Source organism: Podarcis melisellensis, assembly GCF_964234715.1.
Source record: "Podarcis melisellensis genome assembly, chromosome: 16".
In the NCBI taxonomy this organism is placed as follows: Eukaryota; Metazoa; Chordata; class Lepidosauria; order Squamata; family Lacertidae; genus Podarcis; species Podarcis melisellensis.
In genome coordinates this window covers 11026418-11041317 of record NC_138533.1, presented here as the reverse complement: position 1 = coordinate 11041317, position 14900 = coordinate 11026418, and the positions used below count along the sequence as shown (strand labels likewise).

Here is a 14900-nt window from a genome sequence, read left to right as displayed (position 1 = left end):
TTCGCCCATTCTTAGTTCTTTCAAAGCGGCGACAAAATCTACCCTCATCCTCTGGTTCATTTTCTTGGCGGCCTGCCATCTCTACCACCTTGGCATCATGGAAACGGTAGAACTTAAAATGTACAAAGCAAGTTTGGGAAGGCTGCGGTTTCTTTCTCTGAATATCCCTCCCGCCTGCCTCTTCCTGAATCAAATGTTCCATCTCCTGATATCACGGTCCCAGCCCTTCTTCACACGGGGGCCAAATATCAAGGTGAGGAAACTAGGTCAGGTATTTTAAATTGCTTCCATTCATTACAGCTTTTCAAAAGGTATATGGGAAGCCATTTGCTGTGCTCCTCCGAGCTGGCCTGAGGGGTGGACAAGTGGCTGGGCTTTGTATTCCTCTGACTATCATTTGTAATAACTGTTTTTAATTTCTGAATTTCAAATTATTGTAACCTGCCCTGGGACCCTGCGGGTGGAGGGTAGGTAGTAATAATAGTGCTTCAGCAAGGATGAACTACATACAGTGGTACCTCGGGTTACATACGCTTACAGACTCCGCTAAACCAGAAATAGTACCTCGGGTTAAGAACTTTGCTTCAGGATGAGAATAGAAATCGTGTGGCGGCAGCAGCGGGAAGCCCCGTTAGCTAAAGTAGTGCTTCAGGTTAAGAACAGTTTCAGGTTAAGAATGGACCTCCGGAACAAATTAAGTACTTAACCCAAGGTACCACTGTACATTGAATATAATGCATTGGCTAAGTTTTGCATTACTGCAAGCCCACAATTTATGGACATTTAAGTTGTGCGCATTCAGATTTATGTGCTTGGCAAAATAAATAAATAGGCAGGTGTCCAGGAAAAAAAAAGACTTTGGCAAGGCCACTCACCATCAAACCCCATATGGCTTGACAATACACGACTTTGGCCTTAGGTGTGATTCCCAGAACATAATCCTCACGTAAATTGCTGGTTTACGGGACATAGCTTGCGTTAGGCACTTGCCGTGTTTGGAGATTTTCCAGCAGGTGTAGGGACTACAAACATATGTGTGCTTGTTATGTCCTTTGAGGAAACCAAGATAACCTGAAACCCAAATTCTGGGCCAGACAACAAATCTAAGGGCACAGCAACATCAGAAAAGTGCAGGGTTGGGGTTTTGTTTTCTGGCCAAGCTGCCTTTCACAACAAGCTGCTTTATAGTTCCCCAGGTCAGGCTACTTGTCCATCCTGCCCAATATTGTGAACACTGACTGGCAGTAGCTCTCCAGGGTCTCAGGCGGAGAAGGGTCTTTCATATTGCCCACTACCTGACCCTTTTGACTGGAGGTGCCCAGGATTTAACCTGAGAACTTCTGCCTGCAAAGCAGCAGCACTCTGCAGCAGACCTTTCCCCTCCCGTTTAGAAGCTGGAATGTTTGTGAGCATTCTGTGGCATCACAGTGGCTTAGCCATTCTGCAGCTGGGCTCATTTTGTTTTACCAAATAATATGCTAACTAGTGCACTGGAATGTATGAGTTCATCATGTGTGAGAGAGGGGTTCTTTTTCTCGGCAAACGGCACCACACAGCTCTGAACTGTTGCCACTCTGTGTTCAGTTGAGGTTTCTGGCCGACTGACCCAACGGGCTGAACTCGTCATCCACCATACCTCTTTATTGGCCTATATTTGGAACAGGAGCCTGGTCAAGGAAACCGGACCTGGAACTGGAAGAGCCATTTTCCACCCTCTTTTGTGCTGGGTGTTTGACTCAGTAGTAGGAAGGGGAAGGATGGGGCAAGGGGAGGGGGCGGGGGCTGATTGCTCAGGCAGCTGTGGAAGGAAGTGCTCTCCATCCGCTTGCAGAACAAAGTCTCGCTTCCGTCCATTTCCACCCCCAGCACCACACACACAATGCTGCTGTTACCTTTTTCGCTCCATAGAAAGGCATACAGGAAAACATGACTCAGATGAGTCCAGCAGAAGAGAAAGAGAGTTGCTCACACTAAGAGGCATTGAGAGAAAAACAACGAAATAACTAGTGGATGCTGCAGCAAAATGTTGCAGCGTGAAGTGATCCTGGCTCAGGTTTCCAGCTGACTAGACGTGCCTCCTTCAAGGCTATTCCATCCCATCACCCACCCTGTTTTTTCTGTGTCCTACACCAAGAATTGTAAGACCGTAAGAAAACCCTACTGAATCGTGCCAATGGCGCATCTAGTCCAGTACCCTGTTCTCACAGTGGCTCCCCAGATGCCCCAATGGGAAGCCCACAAGAAGGATGCGTGCCTGAGAGCACTCTCCCCTCCTGTGGTTTCCAGCAGCTGGTATTCAGAAGCATCACTGCTTCCCACCATGGAGGAAGAGCACAGCCATTGTGGCTTGTTGTTGTTGTTTAGTCGTTTAGTTGTGTCTGACTCTTCGTGACCCCATGGACCAGAGCACGCCAGGCACTTCTGTCTTCCACTGCCTCCCACAGTTTGGTGGAACTCATGCTGGTAGCTTCGAGAACACTGTCCCACCATCTCGTCCTCTGGCGTCCCCTTCTCCTTGTGCCCTCCATCTTTCCCAACATCAGGGTCTTTTCCAGGCAGTCTTCTCTTCTCATGAGGTGGCCAAAGTATTGGAGCTTCAGCTTCAGGATCTGTCCTTCTAGGGCTGATTTCCTTCAGAATGGATAGGTTGGATCTTCTTGCAGTCCATGGGACTCTCAAGAGTCTCCTCCAGCACCATAATTCAAAAGCATCAATTCTTCGGCGATCAGCCTTCTTTATGGCCCAGTTCTCACTTCCATACATCACTACTGAGGTTAGCCACCATGAATACCCTCATCTCCATCACTTGTGGGAGCGAGTTCCATACACATCCATGAGTCCCAGCGCTATGAGAGGAGAAGGAGGAGACCTTTATCCACTTTCTCTGTGCATACTTTTATAAACTTCTCTCATGTCACCTCTTACTTGCCTTTTTGCTGCTCTAAAAAGTCCCAAACGCTGCAGCCTTTCCTCTTAGGGCTGTCGCTCCATTCCCTTGATCATTTTGATTGCCCTTTTCTGAATCTTTTCCAACTCTACAGGCAGCCAGCCAGTATCCTGTGCCCACTGAGCATGCTCAGTCTTCTGTGGCCTGTTTTGGGCTCCTTCCCTACATCCAGCGCTCTTCTTCCAGAGAGGAAAGGGTGCCGGTACTGCGTACCCTTGAATACCTCAAACATACCTTAGCACCATTAACAAACCACAGTTCCCAGGATTCTTTGGGGGAAAGCCAGGGTGGGGGGGGTGGAATTATTACCTAGGAGTTTTGTAGTGGTCCTCTTCCTATTTAGGAATCTGTAACATTGGTCCAACCCTGCTTATGAGGTCCGCCTCTTAAAAATAATCAATACCAGCTCTCAAAACCCTGAAATATTTCACCCAGGCCTGATTAATGGTCTGTGTTTATTTGTCTACCCCTTCACCCCTTTTATTGTTTTTTTTTTTAAATATTTTGTCTCTGTGTTGGAAGCAGATGGAGGTGGGGGAGAGAAGTCTATAGGAAGGTCTAGCCAGCTTTGCAATTTATTTTCTCATGGTCTGGGAAAGCCAGCCAGACCTTCGAGCGTCTTTCTAAGAATACATCCAGCCATGATTTGTGAGTTGCCTCTGGATTTGATCTGAGAGTTTGCCTCATTGGCACAATAGTTTGGGCTTATGTGGACACTTAAAAAAAGCCAAAAACCCAAGCACTTTTCTGCATACAAAATGCTGAATAGCTTGCATGTGCTATGTTTTAAATATATGCTGAAACAGCCAAATGCATTACTATCTCGTCTGCGAATCCCTTCACATATATTGGCTTAGCTGCTGTGAGCTACAGTTCCCAGAGTTTCCTGGGGAGAGAGATGGACTGTTAAACCGCTTAGGGAATTGTAGCTCTGTGACGGGAATAGGGACATCTCCTATTAGAACTCTTCTCACTCTTAACTGAGTAAACCCATGTCTGTTTAAAGTAGCACGATACTGCTTTAAATGTATGGAGCAAATGGGACCTAACTTAGAGCAGGGCTTTCAGTGTGGCTGCCCCGTTCTGTGGAAAAGCATTACTGTTGCAATAACAAATTGGATTTTCAGGAAACACCACCTTTTTGTTCCAACAAGCCTTCCCAGTTGAATGGATGGGTATCTACCATGGTTTTAAATTTGTCTTCTCTTGTTTTCTTTGTTCTTCTCTTGTCTTCTCTTGTTTTTAAATTTGTCTTCTCTTGTTTTCTTTGTTCTTCTCTCGTCTTCTCTTGTTTTTAAATTTGTCTTCTCTTGTTTTCTTAACTGTTTTAAAGTAGTCTTTATTGCATTTTGTACAAAGCATTTGTGAAGCAATAAAAAATAAACACTCAGAACAGATACTCAATATTATTTGTGGGGCTGTTATATGACCATGAGCATTCATGAGTTCCATGCTTGAGAGCTGATGGGAGTTGTATTCCAAAACATATGGACAACTCCAGATTGGTGAAGCCTGTCCTAGAGGAAATGGTGATTCCCTCTTGCCTTCTTTCCCCTCCATTTCCTGCTGGGATATGATGATCACATTGCTTCCAATTTTCCTGCCTCAGCCCTGATAACCAGTTTCCAGACTTTCGGTAGTCAGTCAGAAGAGCAAACAGAGGCAGGGCTTGGACTGCAGCAGGAGGAAGCAGAAAATTTCCTGCTTTAATAGGTTCGGTTTCCGCGCTGTCGGGAATTACTCTTCCTCACCTACAGAGAGACAGAGAAAGGTGGCTTCGTACTGTTACTGTGACGCATCAGTTGCTCCGCTAGGCCAGGAATTCCTCCCCAAAACACCTTCGGGGTGCTTCCTCTCCCTTTCCCTTGAAATCCCTCCTCCAAGCACACCTTTTTCCGTGAGCCTTTGAGTACAACCCTCATCCTGTATGGAAAAGAGGACTAAGTATGTATATCAGTTTCCTATCTATTTCCGATGTTCAGGCTGTGCATGCCGTTGGTTGTGTAACCTCCTTGGGAGGAGGAATTGATTGCTAAACTGCTCTGGGAATTGCAGTCCTGTGTCTCCATACAACCCTCAGCACCCTTACCTAAGTACGCCATGGCTCCCAAGAAACATATCCCCTTGCTCATTCTGTTCTCCTCAAGTGCCTCTCCACACCACACACTCTTTCACCAGTGAGTTTTCTAAAGAGGGAAGAAAGAAAAGACTAAGGCCACATCTACCCCATACATGTCATGAACCATGTTCACACCGCTTTAAACCATCATGGCTTCCCCCAGAGAATCTTGGGAACTCAACTGTTGGTTGTCAAGTGTGCAGAGAGTTGTTAAGGAGACGCCCTATTCCCCTTGCAAAGCTACAATTTCCACAGTTACCAGTGAAGAGAGATTGGTAGTTAAACCACTCCGAGAACTGTGAGACAAATTGGGGCCTCTTAAGATTTCTCAGAACCCTTAACAAGCTACATCTCCCACAATTCTTTGGGGGGAAGCTGTGACTGACACAGGTGGTATAATAGCGCTTTGGGTGTACGGTGCGGATGTGGCCTGACAGAATGAATGCCATAAGCCCCTCACGTCTCCCGTCGTGCACTTCTTCCTCTGCACTCCAGCCCCCACACCAGCAACACTGCCTGCTTGCAGAGGATGAAGGCTTTGCCCAGAGAGGTGAAGAGGAGCAAAGGCAGGACGTATCTAGAGGAGACATCGCTAAACCCGCAGGGCCGAGGACACATGAAAAACAAACCTCGGCCCTCTCAAGAGGAAAACAAAGGAGGCTACGAGATCCTACAACAAAAAGACCTCAGTGCCTGCCTGGGGGCCTGCTACTGAGCAGTGCAAGCTAAAGATGTTCCCAGACAAAGCTTCCCTCAGTGTGTTGCTGGCACAAGAAGTGATGCTAGGCTGCTAAGCCCGTAGGGGGCCCAGCTGCACATTTCAGCTTCCCACCTGATGTGGAATCAGAGTAAGCTTTGGACCACAGCTAATATTATCACAGTTGAGGGAACAAGCAGCAGGGCTCACCAGAACACCAGCTAGTTGCCCTCCAGATATTGTAGACTACAACTCCCATCATCCCTGACCATTGGCAGTGCTGGCTGAGGCTGATGGGAGTTGGAGTCCAATGACATCTGTAGGACCATAGGTTCTCCAACCTTCTCTGACCTAGACCTTCTGTTACAAGCAGAATCAATGACAAAAAATTATCTACAGTACATGTATTCTCAACATGATCACCCTGTACTTCAGGGATGAGGATCAGGGAACTCTGGGAATTGTAGCTCTGTGAGGGTCTTCTAACAGCTCTCAGCATCCTTAAAAATTTCCCAAGTGTCTATGGGGGAAGCCATGACTGTTTACAGTGCTATGGTTCTTGTGTTTACTGATGTCAAGACTCAGAGCAGATAGACTTAAACTGGAAGAAGGAACGTTCTTGGAGAAGTTTCAGCACCAATGTTCTAACCATAGCTGCAGCAGGGGCGATGGAGGAGATTAAGCCAAGGAGGTCGTTGTGGGTTTGCAATTTTTTGAAGGAAACAGAAGTGAGATAAGTATCTGCCGGGGAGGCTTTGCGCAGATGGACTGTGCTGAAAGGATGATTGGTGGCCCACATTTCCTTATAAGGTGCCTTTCACCCCAACATTTCAGGAAATCGGTCAAGCAGCCTGTGGAGAATTCAGGCTAGCGGCTCTTTTGGATTGGAGGCCCTAACTCTTAGCAAGAACATTTGTGAATCAGCCTGAGGAGATTGTGACGGAGCGCCTTCTGAGTGAGCCAAGAGGAAACTCACTGGTTGCGCTGAAAAGCAACCGCGGTTTTCAGCGGAGTACACAAATGATGAAAAACGGGACGTCCTAACTGTAAGGACAGTTGGGTAACGCAACAGGATTGTACTGTGGTAAATCCTCTTCCCCTGGAGGGACATAAAGAAGGGACTCTTCTTGGCAAGCGTCTATGGGCCAAGGAATACTTCACACAGGCTGTGCTCACTGTTGACAGCTGGGCTCCAGATATGCTTCGCAACAAGTGGGAGGAGGAGTTGGATGAGCTGGGACCCACAGAAGAACAAATAATACTGCCTTAGATTTAGGCCGCATTCACACCCATTCATGTAAAGCGCTACATGGCTTCCCCCAAAGGATTCTGGGAGTTGTCGTTTGCAAAGGGTGCTTATAGAGTTGTTGGGAGAGCAGCTTATTCCCCTCAGGGCATTACAGTTCCATCCTCTTTTTCTGTTTCTTTTAGGCCCCATCTGCACTATACCTTTAAAGTACAGTGGTACCTCGGGTTACATACGCTTTAGGTTACATACGCTTCAGGTTACAGACTCCACTAACCCAGAAATAGTGCTTCAGGTTAAGAACTTTGCTTCAGGATGAGAACAGAAATCGTGCTCCGGTGGCGCGGCAGCAGGAGGCCCCATTAGCTAAAGTGGTGCTTCAGGTTAAGAACAGTTTCAGGTTAAGAATGAACCTACGGAACAAATTAAGTACTTAACCCGAGGTACCACTGTATCACCATACTTTAAAAAGAATGGCTCCCCCCCCCCCATAATCCTGCGGCTTATTATCAGTGCTGAGATCTGTTCAGAGAACCAAACAAAACCCCAACTCCCCTCCGACAACTACAATTCTCAGGGTAGATTAACAACCAGTCCCTCTTCCCAGGGAACTCTGGGAATTGTAGTTCTGTGAGGGGAATAGCAGAGTCTCCTCACAAATCTCAGCACCCTTAACAAACAATGCTACCCAGGATTCTTGGGTGGGTGGGGGGAGCCATGACTGTTGAAACTGGCCTGATACTGCTTTAAAATGTACTGTATAGCAGAAATGGGGGCCTTTGTGAGCATGTGTAGAAAGCAGGCTATTGTACAAAGTAAAAGTCACACACATTGCTGCACCCACTTTTGCCTATCTCCGCACCAACCACTGGTATGTGACCCCCCAGAAGGTTTCCTGGAAATCCGGAGGGGAACCCTACAGCCGCAGTGCACATTGATATCCCTTTAACAGTCATGGCTTCCCTCAAAGGAGTCTGGGAATTGTAGTTTACCCCTCACAGCACCCTTAACAAGGGAGAGTTCCCAGGATTCTTTGGGGGAAGCTGTGGGCTTTCAGTTAATAGTGCGGCTATGACCTTACGCCAATTCTGCCCTGAGATTCTCACTCCTTATCTTCTCCCTTCTTCTGTTTCCTCCTCAAATTGTAAAACAAGTAATAATCTCCTCCCCCCCACCTCCACCCCATGATTCATATTTATTGTATTTAGGTTACTGTGTTTCCGTCCAAAGTGGAAGCTCAAAGCAGATTAGTATCTAAGATCCATATGGATATGCTAGGAACAAAAGAACAATAATAAAGAAGTCTTCTGCAAAACGAAACGAAATGTAAGAGACGTCTCGGTTCATTCCAGTTCATCAGCCAGCAATAATGTTCTTCTGAGCAATTTAAGACAGGCCTTCTGAATACTTCAGTCTTCCCCCTTGTCGTTAAAATAGAAGACGTTCTGTTGATCTCCATGGGAAAGGAATTCCATATTGCGGTGCCAACACAAAGAATGTCCTGCTGTGATTTAACCTTGAGGATGGTGACCCCCGGCTGCAGCGCTGCCAACCCTGGCATAAAAAAGAGTTTCCAGCCCTTATCCCTGGCTCATGTTAAATCCCGTTCTAAGGTTCTGCTGTATCTTGTGGGGATGTTGGACAGTTTACTGCGTACTGTTCTCGTCGCCTCACCTCAGAAAGGATATTGCAGTGTTGGAAAAGCTTCAGAAAAGGGCAAGCAAAACGACTGAGGCGATGGAGCAAGCCCCCTATTAAGAAAGAAAAGTTTGGGACTTTTTAGTTTAGGGAAAAGGAGAGTAAGAGGTGATACAATAGAAGCTTACAAAATCGTGTGTAGAATAGAAAAAGTAGATACTGTAAAAGTTTTTCTCCTCTTATTAGGGAAGCTTTAGGGAAGCTTTTAATGTTTGATGTATTACAGTATTTTAATATTTTTTGGGAAGCCGCCCAGAGTGGCTGGGGAAGCCCAGCCAGATGGGCAGGGTATAAATAATAAATTATTATTATTATAATAACTTGAGACATCTAATGAAGATGAATGTTGGAAGATTCAGGACAGATGAAAGATAGAATCATAGATTCCTAGGGTTGGAAGAGACACCGAGGATCATCTAGTCCAACCCTCTGCAATGCAGGAATATGTAGCGGTCCAATATGGGAATCAAACCTGCAACCTTGGTGTTATCAGCACCACACTCCAACCAACAGAGCTATCCAGTCCAGGAATTCACTTCTTCACACAATACATAGTTAAACTACGGCACTCACTCCTACGGGAAGCAGGGATGGCCAACAACTTGGATGGCTTTAAAAGAGGATTTGGACCATTTGTGGAGGAGAGGGCTATGGTTGGCTACTAGACATTCTGCCTCCATGGTGGTTGGAGGCAGAAATGCTTCTGAATACCATTTGCTGGAAACCACAGGAGGGGAGAGTGTTCTTGTGCTCAAATCTTGATTGCTGGCTTCCTACAGGCATCTGTTTGGCCACCGTGAGAACAGGATGCTGAACTAGATGGGCCTTTGGCCTGATCCAGCTGTTCTTCTTCTGCTCTTACGTTAATCCTATCAGAAACAGAAACAGGGGAAGAAATGGCCACAATTTGACTGCTTGTCCAAGGTCAGGAATGGAGAGGTAAAGGTAAAGGTACCCCTGCCCGTACAGGCCAGTCTTGACAGACTCTGGGGTTGTGCGCCCATCTCACTTAAGAGGCCAGGGGCCAGCACTGTCCGGAGACACTTCCGGGTCACGTGGCCAGTGTGACATCGCTGCTCTGGCGAGCCAGAGCCGCACACGGAAACGCTGTTTACCTTCCCGCTGGTAAGCGGTCCCTATTTATCTACTTGCACCCGGAGGTGCTTTCGAACTGCTAGGTTGGCAGGCGCTGGGACCGAGCAGCGGGAGCGCACCCCGCCGCAGGGATTCGAACCACCGACCTTTCGATCGGCAAGTCCTAGGCGCTGAGGCTTTAACCCACAGCGCCACCTGCGTCCCCTCCAGGAATGGAGAACATGCAAGCAAATAAGCGTGGTGCTCAATATTGCTCCTCCTCCTCCTCCTCCTCCTCTTCTTCTTCTTTAGCCCACAAATATTACGTAAAACAATTACATCAACTTCTGCTTCGTTTTTGATGTTTGCCTTCCACAGAAATGAACTGAGATTAATTTCATAATTATTTCCGTTAGTTTGCGCCGCAGCATAGAGTGAGTCAGATGATATCGATTTCAGCAGAAGCCAAACTGTAGCAGAACTGAAACAGCACAAATTGCAAGGATGGGGTGAAGATTGCTGATTCCTTGTGTCCCTACTTTAAGTGTTTTGGAGGATACTCAATATACTCAATGCATGGGCATAGACAGGATTTGGGGGGGGGGCAGGCTTTATGTTGGGGGGACAGAACTGAGTTATCTGCAACACAATTGGTCAGTTAGTGAAGCATTTTCCTTTATTTTCTTTGTTTTGGGGGGGGCAGCTGCCCCCCTGCACTCCCTTGGCTATGCCTATGACTCAACGTGTTCACTGGGGAGGGAAGAAAATGTGCTACTCCCCCTTCCCATGTCAGGTAGCACATCCATCCTCGGTGCAACTGAATCATTGGGTACCTTTATGAAGACAAGAAACATAGCAAACTGGGGTATATTGAGTCAGACCACTGGTCCATCTAGTTCATCACGGTCTACCCTGACTGGCAGCTGCTCTCCAGAATTTCAACCAGGGTTGTCTCCCAACCGTCCCTGGTGATGTCACGGGGATTAGGACCTTCTGCATGCAGGACAGATGCTCTCACACTGATCTATGGCCCTTCCCCACCCATGACGTCCTCCTCCCGAATACCAAATCATTAAACTGAAACCAAGTGCATTTATTGAGACATTTCCCTCCCACACTTCTGTTAAACAAGCTTTGGAGACGTCTTGCAAAATATACGAGATGGCAAAAAAGGCAGTAAAAATCTTGCATAATAAAAGAGAGGCTTTAACAATAAAAGTGTCAAAACTTGCTTGGTTAACCCAGCACGAAGTGTAGATAAAAATCAAGGCATTTAAGCATTTCAAGGCCATTTGTCCCACTCCCAAAAATCTCTGTAATAGCCATTCACTAACCAGTTTCAGTCAGTTTCCCCTACTCCTCAAAAGACCCTATAACAGCCATCTGCTCACCAAGGGCTCTTGCTTAACAACCCAACTTCTCCATAAGATCAGAATTTTGGTCAAAAAAAGGAGATAGGGCCAAAGTGCTGTCATAAGAGAATCAGGGTCAGAGAGGGGAATAAAGGAAAAATGGTCCTAATGACATCATCCTACCCAAAAGCCCCACAACAATAATAAACAGTGCCTTGAAGAACGCATTGTTGGGAATATGTCATCTTACTGTGTCCTTTCACGTATCATTGATTGTAAAATAATGTGTGCCTTTTCCATTTTAATGCATCATCTTAATTCCTGCCTCACTGAAATGAGTCTGAAGAATCTTTCCTCTACAAAGTGTACCTCTTTCTCCATGAAGCTATCCTTTTAATATGTATTTGTGAATGTATCTTTACTGAAATGCTGTAGTATGCTGTACTTTTCTGAATGTATCCAAAATGTAGTTTTAAGGAATGTAACAATCTCAGTATTTCAAATGTATGTACTTGATTGGATATTGTATCCAAAAGGCTGCCAAATCTCTCTCCACCACAATGAATCAGGATGATAACAAATATGGATGAGGGAACACCTCAGTTCAAGTCAATTTGGCTCTCCCCAAATGTCTCTGTAATGCCCATCTAAAAGCGCAGGAGTCATCTGTTGGAAAGGGGTGAGAATTGTCCTGCCTTCATATTTTAGGGCGAAGGCACTCTGCATATGCTCAGAGGCACTCTCCAGGCTGCCAGCACTGCTAAAATATAAAAATAATGGCGAGCTCTAAGCTACACTGCAAGAGAGGGAGCTGTCAGCCAGAGGTCTGAGATGTGTTTGGCCCCGTTCCACTCTCCTTTTGCTCCTGCTAAGCGTTCCAAGAACTTGGATATAACATTTCCAGCTTGGCAGGCACAAAGCCTGGGAAGGAATGCACACTTTTTCTCTCTCCAGCCTAACACTTAACCGTTTCTCCATCTGCAGTGCTAGAGGAAAGCTGATTTTGGCTCTTTAAAAAAGTAAAGGTGTGTGGAGCATATCAGAGGCATCGGACTAAGACCAGGTAACCCCAGTTAGTATCCTAATTCACAAACAACTGGGTGACCTTGGACCAGCCTCTGTCTAACCTACCTCACAGGGTTGTTGTGAGGACAACATTTCTTATTTTATTTTATTTATTGCATTTATATACCCGCTTTCCTCCAGGGAGCTCAAGGTGGTATACATGATTACCTACCCCACCCTGTTTTATCCTCACAACAACCCTGTGAGGTAGGTTCCACTGAGGGACTATGATTGGCTGAAGGTCACCCAGTGAGTTTCATGGCTAAACAAGGATTTAAACTCTGGCCTCCCAGGTCCTAGTCCAACAGTCTGATCACTACACTTATATACACAGCCTTGAGTTCTTTGGAGGAAGTGTGACAATAATACTGGGTGGCATGCAACTAGGCCCACTGATACGAATAGACCCAACTTAGCATGCAATCCTGAGTACACTTACCTGTGAGTAGTCCCCACTAAACACAATGAAATGTAGCTTTAGGGTAAACACGCATAGCATAGGGCTGTTCCTCATGCTCATTAATTCCAACGGTAGGACTGCCATACGTCCAGAATTTCCCTGGCGTATCTGGGATTCGTCCATCAAAAATTGCATCCGGCTGAAATTTCCAGAAATGGATGAGGTTGTTGCAGGGGATGAGGTTGCACAGTCATTGACGTAGCTGTGGGGGGCAGGGGGAGCTGCCCCCCTAGATCAAGTAAAACAATAGAAATACTTAACTAACTGACCAATTACGTTGGTTCTGCCCCCCCCAAACAAATCCTGTCCCCCCCAACAAAAATCCTGGCTATGCCCATGGGCGCAGTCATAAGAGAAGTCATCCCAGAGAGCAAATCTAGATCTTCTCATAGGAGACCAGCCACCCCACAGCTTGTATGCGGTTGGCCAGTGGGACTGGAAGGCAGGGAGGCCAACAGTAGGTGGCGCCAGAGCCAATGGCAGGCAGAGCCACCCCTTGATGGTTGGTTGGTTGGAAGAAAGAAGGCAGGCAGGTGAAGGCAGGCTGAGGGTGATGGGGCAGTGACCCTATTTGCCCTCCTGGGCCAGACCCCACTGCCTGTATGCTTTCCCCAAATTTGCTATAAATACTGCTGTAGTTTGGAAGTTTCAGACTCTGGACTTAATGGTCTTAATGAGGCCTCCCTCTCTTTAGATGCTACTGTGTAATTATTTGCTTGCTTCCAACCATGTTTCTCTGAGTTGAGCTGGAGACTCCTGTTCATCTTGCTAAGTAGGGCACTGCCCCCCAAGTTTTGCCCTGGTAGCACCACTGCTTGCAATCCTATACTTCAAAATTCTTAGCTCCATATGTTTGCAAATCATTTCCAGTCGTGTTCATAGGTTAGTTATGATTCTGTACCTGGGCAAGGTACTCTGTGTATGCTCAGGAACTCTCTTAACATTCACACAATTGATCCTCCAGAGTCCAGGCAATGGAAAGAGGGTTTGGGGAAGGCGAGCTCAGATTAACCCTTCCCCCAGGCACTTGGCTTTCAGATGGCTTGCTCTTCTGGATAAGTAATTGGGCAAATCATGCCAGACCTTTTTGGCAGCCGCACAAGTCTGGGGAGACCCCCTTATTCAGCCCCCATGGGCTAGCCTCAGGCTGTTTTAACGACAGTAAGTAGAAGCTTAATTTGGAAATGGCCATCTGGATTTGGTTTGAGACAAGATTCCTGACATGGCTTCCTTGTGGGGAACATCTGGATCCACCACATGGACTGAAAAAGGCAGAGCAGCAAGGAGCTTTGGGGATGTACAAAGCCAGGACTCATATGTGCTTTGAATGAATAAAATAGAACAAACCCAACTATCTGCTCCCAAATTTCTACTTCGAAGAATTCTGGATTCTGAAACCTGCATGCATTATGCAAAAATATTTATTTATAGAATTTATATCCCACCTATTTCCCCCATGGAACTCAAGGTGGCATACATGGTTCTCTCCCTCCTCATTTAATCCCCACAGCAACCCTGCGAGGTAAATTAGGCTAAGAGGCAGTGACTGGCTCAAGATCACCTAGTGAGCTTTATGACCAAGTAGGGATTTGAATCCTGGTATTTCCCAGGTCTTAGTCCGATACTACATCACACTGGATTCTGGATTCTGTGGCCTGAACGCATTGCAAAGATTCTGGATCTTGTGACGTGAATGTGTTGTGCAAATTCCATATTCCGTGGCCTGAATGCGTTATGCCAGTTCCAGATTTTACAACCCAATTGGCAAATTCTGAATTGTGCTGCCTGAAGGTTTGAGTGGCGCATTAGTCATGATGGGAACGTAAGTGAGGTTGTGTCTACTCATCTTTTGTGTGTGATGGCCTGATGTCTGGGTTCCACCTTCACTGTAGGAGGCAGTGATGCTTCTGAATGCCAATTAAGGGAAACAGTAGGAGAACAGAGAGCACTTGGGTCCTGCCTGCAGGTTTCGCAAAACCATCTTGTTGGCCCCTGTGAGATCAGGATGCTGGAAAGATGCAGAGGCAGATGTCTGCAATGGAACTAATGAAGCTTAAGCTTCAGAGCCACTAATCCTGGAGGGGCCCCAGAAGCGAATTTAGTCCACATTGCTTTTTTTAAAAAATGGTCGAGTAGACCCAATTTGAGTTGCATGACTCAAATTGATTATTTTTGTTGGTGTATCTATTTAACAATCCCAAAGCTTGAGAGTCAGTAGCATAGATGTGTTAAGTTGTGGGCG

At 46.4% G+C, this 14900-nt stretch overlaps 1 long non-coding RNA gene across 1 annotated transcript; it reads right to left on the bottom strand.

Moving 5' to 3' along the window:
* Positions 1 to 4165: 4165 nt before the first annotated feature.
* LOC309358800 lies at positions 4166 to 7164 on the bottom strand. The gene is made up of 2 exons (XR_014163614.1): positions 5037 to 7164; positions 4166 to 4698 (listed from the first exon to the last, which is right to left on the bottom strand). It is a non-coding gene; the product is annotated as an uncharacterized lncRNA (long non-coding RNA).
* Between the last annotated feature and the right edge of the window lie 7736 nt (positions 7165 to 14900).